Raw genomic sequence first — 10,280 nt, forward strand, 5'->3', positions numbered from 1 at the left:
AGAGAATGTTGGAATTTATAGGTAAAGATTTGTTTGTGTTGGAGTTGAAGTCAAAATGATTGGGTAAAACTTTATATGAAGGTTAGTAGCATGTGGAGAAAGAATATTGCATTATCTTTATGAACTTTAAACCGTTAATTATTAGGAATATATCGTGCAAGTGTGAAAGATGCATATTAACCATCATGGATATTGACATGGTGTATTGAGACATAATTATATATCATTACAATTAAACCCTAAAATTTCACTCGTTGAACAAGTATTGGTAAATTTTGAAAGAGTAGAATATGGACAAATCTTTGCATAGTAATTTTTGGCTCCTACCCGTTTACCTCACTTCATTGTAATCGTTTTAGATGACGTGTTAATTTGATGTTTATGAATCGAATTCGGAAAATCTTTGCTATATCTAGTAGAGAGTAGATTGTCCTCACTAATTTCCGTATTTTGTTAACATGTATGATATGAAAAATTTCCTCGAGGTGCACACCACCCCTGTAGTATCGGGAACGGGAAGGTGAGAGGTGTGCTCGACTTCATTTACTCGAGTAAGCTTCATTTTCAGGAAGGGGAGAGGTGCACTTTAACGGCTATATTTAAAAAGTCTATTTTATATAACACACACACACTAAACCTATTCAACTCATTTTACACACATCTCACAACAATTTCTCTCTTCAAACACAACTTTAAAAAAATTAAAACAACCAACAAACGGCCCAAGTCGCAAAAATAATAAGGCAAATATATACCATGACATAAAGTAGCGTATACGGATATACTATTAGAAGAATTACTCCAACGATACAAAAATAGCTACATACTCTAGGAGCTATAACACATCAAATGTAATTTTTGAAAGTGTATTAATAACAATTTCTTTTTCGTTTGTAAAGAACACGGTTTTCTATCCATATACACAATTATGTCAAACATATTATGTGAGAGGTGGAGGAGAATTTTTTTAGCCAATAGACTGTGAGAGAGACAATCCGAGAAAAACCTATTGACGAAGCTTTAAGATTTAAAAGTATGTTACATTGAAAATAAACTTTCGAAGATTTTAATCAATGACAAGTACTTTATTCAAAAAAATTAAAAATTAGTAAAGAAATTACAAGATTCATTTCACTTTCTTATTAGTTTGCTTTTGGAAACTTGTGATGAGGTAACACTTAAGTACATAACTTGATCTAAAGGGGACGTGCACAACTTATTGGATACCTTACTTTTGATTATTTGGGAGACAAACTTAAGGTAAAAGAATCGGAAAGGTACAATAGAGAATGACATTGCTACCTACTTTCATTTACTAGTTTCTAGACAAGGTAGCCAAAAAAGTGAATACGAATAAGAGTATAACACCTTTTGTCTCTAAATGTTTTCGATTATATATTACTTGCATCTTTTATATATTTACACTAGGTTAGGTACCCGTGTGCATCACGGGTTTAACAAATTTAAATTTGCAAGTCTAAAAACATTTGAAATATCATAAAAAAATTTTGGGTATTAAATATAAAAAGTAGAAACATACATTGTAGTTAAAAAAAAATAGTAACACATTTATCATAGAACATGTAAAATATTATATGATCGAACACAAGATAGATGATACAGTTATTCATCTAGTGAGTAAAAAAATACAAAAAGTGGTAAATTATAGTAACTACAGACGAAATTAAGTTACAATCAAATTTGACGAAGTTAAACATAAATCACAGAGCTAATAGCCATTTTCGTCCCTGTGGTTTTCGACTTTCACCACTTCAGTCCAAAGTTTGATTTTTTGTCAATTTAGTCCTAGTAGTTTTCATTTTTAGCCTGTTATATCCTCCCGTCTAACGGCATCCAAGTATGCGGTTAGTTCTTTATCACCTGAGGGCTAGAAGTGTCTTTTTAGATATTACCTCAGAGACTGAATAGTCTTTTTAGATATTACAATTAATTATTATATTAACTGAATACACAAGAACTTAGATACGATATTCACATACAACCAGTGATAAAGTGAAGAACTAGGGAAGAAGAACCAGCGATTAAGTGAAGAACAACATGGAAATGTGGGATACCAGAGCTTCTGGTGATGATTTCGATCCAGACGTTGAATACGGTATGTATTAACCCCTTAACCCTAACCCTAACTATTATCTATTAATCAAAGAAACCCTTGAATTCCAAACCCTAACCCCTAACTATTATCTATTAATCGGTTTCAGGGAATTTTCCAGACCATTTTACTATTAAATTCCACCATGGGGGAGAGTTCGAGAAATCTCCAGAAACTACATACAAGGGGGGTTTGGTTACATTTGTTGATAGAGTGAATGCTGATCTGTTTTCAGTGATTATTGTGAATGATATGGTACAACAATTAGGCTACAGCGAAGAGGAAGTTCTTACTGACCAGAAATTCTATTTTAGAATTCCTGGAGGGGACTTAGATTCAGGTTTAAGACCCTTGTCCAATGATGCTGATGCTTTTAGCCTCATAGGATATATTAGTGTGCATAAGGTAATTGAGGTGTATGTGGAACATTCACACATTATATCAAAGGTAAAAGAGGCTTCAATGTTAAGTTGTTTTAATGTGGAAATAGATGATGAATTAGAATCTGATGAACCTACAGATGATGATGTAGTTGAATTAGATGACATAGATTTACATAATGTTAGGGTGCCTGAATCTGATGAAGATGTAGAGGGGTTTGATAGTGATAGTGAGGCAGAAGGTTCTGATTATGATTCAGACTTCATATTTAATGAAAACAGTATGGATGACCCAAATCAGGATATGGAATTATTTAGAGCAGCCGTGGATGATATATCTGATGAAGGTGAAGATGTTGAAGATAAAGGAGATGAGTTAGATGATTTAGATCTACATGATATTGATAGTCTTAGTGATCCTGATAATGATACTATGTTGCAAAGAGCTATTAGGATGAACAAGAAAAAAAAGAGAAAATCACACTCAAAAGAAACTGATGAAGAATATTGTCATTTTTACTTGGGTCAAACTTTTGGTGGTAAAGATGAGATAAAGCAAATGGTGAAGACTCATGCAATTCATTCAAGGAGACAACTTCATGTTGTGAAGAATGACAAGATTAGGTATCGTGTAGTGTGTTTGGGGAGAAACTTAAATATGGGTAGTTGTGAAAATAATGATAACCAGACAAATGAGGTGGAAGAGAATCTCATGCCAAGAAGGAAAAGAAAATGTAAAAAAAATTGTGGGGCCCAAGAGGGTAGTTCCAGCCATAAATCCAAACCTAAAAAGAATAAGATTCCTCCTCCCACTTGCCCATGGGTCCTACATGTATCTTTTGATGGAGCTGAAAGAATATGGTGTGTGACAACATTAGATACTGAGCATCAATGTTTACAAACTAGAACTGTAAGCTTATGCACGGTTGGGTGGTTGGCAAAGGAACTGGAGGAAGATCTTGAAGAGGACCCAAATGAAAGTATGAGGAAATTGCAAAAAAATATTCAAAGGAGGTTGCAAGTTCAAGTCACCCCTAACCAGATTTACAAGGCTAAAAGAGTTGCTAAAAAGAATGTTGTGCATGATTTTAGTGGTCAGTATGCTATTCTTAGAGAATATTGTCAAGAGGTGGTTAGATGCAATCCAGGTATGTATTTTTAAGTATCTTAAACTGTTTACTTATGTATTTTAGTGTAGTTTTGCTAAAATATTTACTTATGTATCTTAAAACTGTTTACTTATGCTAGGTACAACTATCAAGATTGATGTTGAAAGTGAATGTAATCCTAGCAGCCCAACTAGACAGTTTAAGAGGATTTATGTATGTTTAGCTCCATTGAGGGAAGGCTTTTAAATTATGTGGGAGAGAATTATTGGGGCTAGATGGTTGTTTCATGAAGGGGATATACCCAGGCCAAATCTTAACTGCTGTTGGAGTTGATAGCAACAATGGTATTTATCCTGTTGCATATGCAATAGTTGAATCAGAAAATACCAATTCATGGACATGGTTTTTGGAGATTTTAGCTGATGATCTGGATTTGACATCTAACTCTAATTTCACTTTTATGAGTGACAGGCAGAAGGTAATTATTTAACACTTGATTATGTTTTATATCATATTACTTACAAATATTTTTGTTTTAAAATTAGGGCTTAATACCTGTAATACAAAAAGTTTTCCCAAATGCTGAACATAGATATTGTGCAAGACATATTGAAGAAAATATGAAACAAAAGTGGAAGGGTCAAGCTGCAAAGAATCTGTACTGGAAGTGTGTATATGCAACAACTCCTCAGACATTTAATAAAGCAATGAAACAGGTGTTTACAGAAAATAAGGAGTTATATGATTGGTTGAAGGAAATTCCACCAAGGCATTGGTCACTATCACATTTTACTGGTATTTTTATGTTATTAATTACATTCTTGTTCATTACATTATTGTTAATTACATCCTTGTCAGTTGAATTACTTATGCTTATACTATAGGTAGGGCACTAAGTGATTTGCAATTAAACAACATGTGTGAGGTGTTCAATAGGCAGTTGACACTTGGAAGGGACCTCCCTATCATTAGTTGCCTAGAGTTCATTAGGGAATACCTAATGAAAAGAATTGTGAAAGTGCATATGAAGATAGCAAAATGTAAAGGTCCATTAACACCCAATGTTACAGTTTCATTTAAAAAAATCAAGAAGGATGCCACTAAGTGTAATGTCATTTGGAATGGGGCTACAAAGTATCAAGTTAGTGGTCCAAATCAAGAGCAATATGTTGTGACAGTTGACCAAAGGTCTTGCACATGTAGAATGTGGGACTTGACTGGGATTCCATGTAAGCATGCAGTGGCATGTATTTTTGATATGGGTGAACATGGATTGGAAGATGGTGTGCCAGAGAAATGGGTTGACAAAGTGTATTGGTTGGAGACATGGAAGAATGTTTATGCACACACCATAGATCCAATCAATGGCCAAGAAGAATGGGCACCATCCCCTTAGCCCACTAAATTGACTGCTCCTAAGCACCATGTGCAGATTGGTAGACCAAAAAAGAATAGAAAGAAATCTGCTGTGGAAATTGAATTACTGAGTCAAAAGGTTGGTAAAGCCAAGAAATTGCCAAAGAAGGGTCGTACAGTTACATGTGATATTTGCAAGCAACCAGGACACAACAAGAGATCTTGCAAGAAGAGGAAAACAGGAGATATAAGAGAAGCAGGAGGTTTAGGAACACAAGTTGATGCAACTGATGCAGCAGGCTGTTCAGGGTTTAAACTGCTTTTGGTATTGTAATATTAGGTTGTTAAACTGCTTTTGGTATTGTAATATTTTGGTACTATGTTTAATTATGTTAAAACTTGTAATCTTTTGGTATTAGGATGTTTTTGGTACTTTTACTTTATGTTAAAACCTGTAATCTTTTGTATTGGTTAGTTGACCTTACAAATGTCAACTGGAATGGCTAATGGTATATTGTTTGAATTGCATAGTTGATTGTAGTTAAAGGGCATTTTGGTAATTTGTATTGGTTTTTATTTGTTTGTCTGTTTTTTTCCTGTTTGTTTGATCTGAACAAGCAGGCTGATAAAAGGCATTTTAGTAATCTGCATAATTTTGGTACTTTGCATACAAAAACATACAATCTGCATAATTTTGGTAATCTGCAAATAATCTGTTAATCTTACAAAAGTCATTTGACCTTAACATACAAAAGCAATATAAACTGTTAATCCATTAATCTTTAATTTCATGAGTTTTTGTATTTGGCATAATATGTTAATCTTTATCATCTTTAATTTCATATGTTTTTGAATTAGGTTAATTTTGACTTTTACAAAAGTCAACTACAGTGGTACCATTGACCTGTCAAACATTTTACACGAAACCAACCAATTAGCTTGTCAAACATTTTACAAGACACTTAATCAAACATTGAGTTGTTTAATCTAACCATATGTTCAAACAAAGATCATACATTTTCATATCATAAAATTAGTACTACAAAAGACAATACAGTGGTACGATGACCATACAACAAAGAGATCTTAGCAAGACAACTTCAACATTCAGTGGAAACATACATAAAGAAAAAAAACAACCAAAACAAAAGTCAATGCAAACTTCATTCTTTTGGTCTTCAATTCCATTTTAGTACATGTTTGACATATTGGAGGATCCATCCAAACAACAACGCCACAACTCCTTGGCTGCAATTAACAAAAATTAGGGCAAAAATTAGGGGAAAAAAACCTAATTTCAAATGTTTGTTCAATACAATTGTATAACTTACCTGTTTGCTGCAACAATAGAACCGTCTTCCTGGGTTACTCTCCGTATATGAGGTACGAATCATAGTAGGCCAACCACATGAGCAGAAAACCATGATTGATGATCTAAAGTTTTGATGGAACAATTTGGTTGATAATCTAGGGCTTCGTTCTGCTTTTGGTCTTATAAGGAAAAGAAAACTGATTTAAATTAAACATAATCTAAAACTAAAAAGAAAAAGACAATAATACCCTTAAACTAACGGCATACTTGGATGCCGTTAGACGGGAGGATATAACAGGCTAAAAATGAAAACTACTAGGACTAAATTGACAAAAAATCAAACTTTGGACTGAAGTGGCGAAAGTCGCAAACCACAGGGACGAAAATGGCTATTAGCTCTAAATCACAATATTAATAATTTGTAAGTTTACCATCTGCATCCAATATTAAAAATTTGACTTCGTCTATGCTCTTGACTCTTGATAGTGTCACATACAACTTTCCATGGCTGAAAACCGGCTGTGTTAAATACAAACAACTTTGATAGTGACTCTCCTGGGCTTTTGTTCATCTATTAGGTCTGATTTCCAAGTACAATCTAGCACCCGATATCCTCAAATTAGTTGATTATCAAACCTTTTATTGTATCTGTAACCATAAACACATACTTATATTACAAATAATATATAAGCTTTAAACATGCAGTATATGTGAGTGCCTATATGGCTAAGATTATATGATAAAAAATTGTACAAAAACATTTTCTTTAAAATTACAAAAAAGAACATCAAATAGGTATCATATGAACACAAAATTGTACAAAATCCTTCAGGTAATCAACATAATCACAAACTTATAAGTTATATGCATGTATATGAAAAAGAACATTTATTTAATAATTACGAAAACAAACATCAAATAGATATGCAAGTGTGTTATGGTTGATTAACTATATTAGATAAAAATATATATATATATATATTTGTTGTGAATGAGTCTTTGAGAAACAAAATTACCTGACCCAGTTATAGCTCGATTTGGGTTATATATTATCTCTAAAAGTTTCTTTAATAATGCCAGCAATGCTCCAGAAAAAAGGCAACATAGCCAATTATGTAAATCAATAATAAGCTGCAACCTAACAACGGATCATGTTGCAAGTAAAAAGGGTCATCAGTTTTACATTTTTATCATTATATTTAACAGTAAGTTAGTATCATACAATAATAACTTGGAAGCTACAACATACCCAAGTATGGTGGCTAACACGTGTGTACTTCAACTCTGCAAGGCGATGCATCTAAAGGAAATGTAAGACCGCCCAAATAAGCTTGGATGCCTAAGAAATTAGTGGTATGTTTGGTTGTCCGATTATATCTCACAAATATAAGCCAAATAAAGAAGGCAGTTATAGCTCTATTACCTGCTAAATTAGCCAAAACATGAAACTTTATAATATGGCATTTTAAAAACAGTCCAAATTTTAAATAGAAAAACTACGATATAATACAATGTACAGTTACTTTTTACATACATATGCAACATATAAACATATATCACTTTTTCATAATGAACTGCAACATTAATTCTTTCAATCTTGTTCAAGGCAAACTACAACATTAATTCTTCCAATCTTGTTCAAGGCATAAAATAGATTAAACTCATACTAATATACTATGAGTAATTATCTCAAGATTTAATCCCATAATAACTACCAAACCAGAAGCCACCAATGGTAAAACCTGTCCAACTTATCCAAATGTTTTTCCAGCAAATGAAACTTCTACATCGAGTGATGCTAGTGCAGTGGCTAAACCCATATTGCAAATAATATCGTCTCCAAAAAATATATTTAAACTATTTATATATAAGTTAAGTGCAAAAATAAAAAAGGAGATAGTACAAATAATTTATACTCAATTGATTTAATTACCTACTATACTTTTTCCAGACCCAAATGCATCTAAAATGGTGATGGCATTCCTACCAGTATCAAAGTTATTAAAGCAAGGTAATTCTACAAAGTTGGTGTTTTTACCAATATAACCAAAGGTTAATGGTAGAACACTTGATGAGTTACAGGCACGTAGATAAAAAAATCGATATTTGTAACTATAATTTCATATTTGGAAACACAATAATTAAAATCAGCTAAACTTATAAGATAACAAATTTAATTGATCAATGAACCCCAACAGAAGTAGTATACATGATATACATTCCCAAGCCTAAACATCAAAAAGTTTGTAAAACACATAGAAAGAATGAATTAAGAACGAATTGTGTACCTAACCACCATAGCAAGATTTAACAAAACTGTTTTCTGATCGGAATTGAAGAATACGGTGCTAGATTTGATCGAAACATAAGAATACGGTGGCCAGATCTGATAGAATAAGAAGAATATGGTGGTCGGATCTGATTGAATAAGAAGTATACGATGCCGAATGTGATTGACTAAGAAGAATACGGTGGCCGGATCGTTGAGACATGGATGATAATATGAAGCTATGATAGGAATTGCAGTATTGAAAAGAAGAGAAAGAGAGAATAGATTTCGGTAAGGATGATTTAGGGTTTGTATGAATGACGGCGAATCAGCGGTGGTTACAGGTTAGTAGATGTAAATCGAGTCAAGTAAGGATTTTAAACGGGTTTCTAAATGGAGTGTGGTGGGAGGCGGGAATGTGAGTGTAACATCCTAAAAATTTTAATGATGAATAAAGGAAGTTATGTTTAGTGATTTCGCGTAATTAATTAATATCGGGTTGGGAGCGGGTCTTGGACGTGGATTAATTGAGATGGGTTAAATGAGAATGAGATTTCAGGGATATAAATACCCCCAAAATCCCAAAATATCTTCATTTTCACCAAACTCCCTATCACCCCAAAACACACACACACACCACACGCATACCGCCGCCGGCCGGCCGAGCCAAGGGAAGAGTCGGGCAGGTCCGAGAGAGAGCGATTAGTGTACTAGCAAGTAAACGAGATCCAAACAAGCCCAAAAAGGTATGATTCTTGATCTTTGAAGTTTAAAGATCCAAGCTTTTTTAGTGTATAAGCGACCGAAAATGGTCGGGAAGCGTGGTGGGTGATATTGAACCATAGCAAGGGTGTTAAAATCGCTCAAAATGCTGGAAAGAAACCGAACAGCGGCTGTCTGGGCAACTTCGCCTTCAAAGCGATGAACTTCGCCTGCAAGCTAAGTTCGCCTGATGAACTTTGCCTGCAAGCTAAGTTTGCCTGATGACAACTTCGCCTGAGGCCAAGTTCGCCTGATGACAACTTCGCCTGAGGCCAAGTTCGCCTGATGACAACTTCGCCTAAAGCCAAGTTCGCCTGATGACAACTTCGCCTAAAGCTAAGTTCGCCTAAGGTTTAACTTCGCCTAAAGCTAAGTTCGCCTAAGGTTTAACTTCGCCTAAAGCCAAGTTCGATTAGGAAGTAAACTAAAAATCTAATGAAAAATGTGTTAAGACAGTTAATGGAAATAAAATTTTTCCAAGCTGACCTGACAGCTCGACCCCAGCCAGGGGCTCTGCCCCTTGGACCCTGCTAGGGGCTGCCGCCCCTAGACCCCGCTGCTAGGGGCGCTGCCCCTGGACCCCCGTTCATTGTGGGTCATATAAAGATAGACATACATTATGAGAAGTGATAGTTAATTGATACGTATACTTGTTATACAGTCAGCCGTGCACAACTGAAGAAAGGAATTACGATTAACGGTGAACGTAACCGTGTTCAGGTGAGTTTCTAGCCCCATTCCTTGTTATGTTTTCGGGGCTGTGTGCATACTTGATGTGTTGTTAATACATTTATCCTAAGTGATAAGTGTATGCCCTATGTGATATATGTGTTATGTAAGAATGATTGCTTGATGGTACGTGAACGATCTTCGGATATTGCACGTACTGTCAGGCTGTAATGCTATGTATAAGGTAAGTATAATATGAATGCTTATACGTATGAACGTGATAGAGATAATAAAAGAAGGAAATAATGAT

Source organism: Bidens hawaiensis, unplaced genomic scaffold, assembly GCF_021521415.1.
Source record: "Bidens hawaiensis isolate Kalapana, Puna unplaced genomic scaffold, B.hawaiensis_p1.1 tig00029870_1, whole genome shotgun sequence".
In the NCBI taxonomy this organism is placed as follows: Eukaryota; Viridiplantae; Streptophyta; class Magnoliopsida; order Asterales; family Asteraceae; genus Bidens; species Bidens hawaiensis.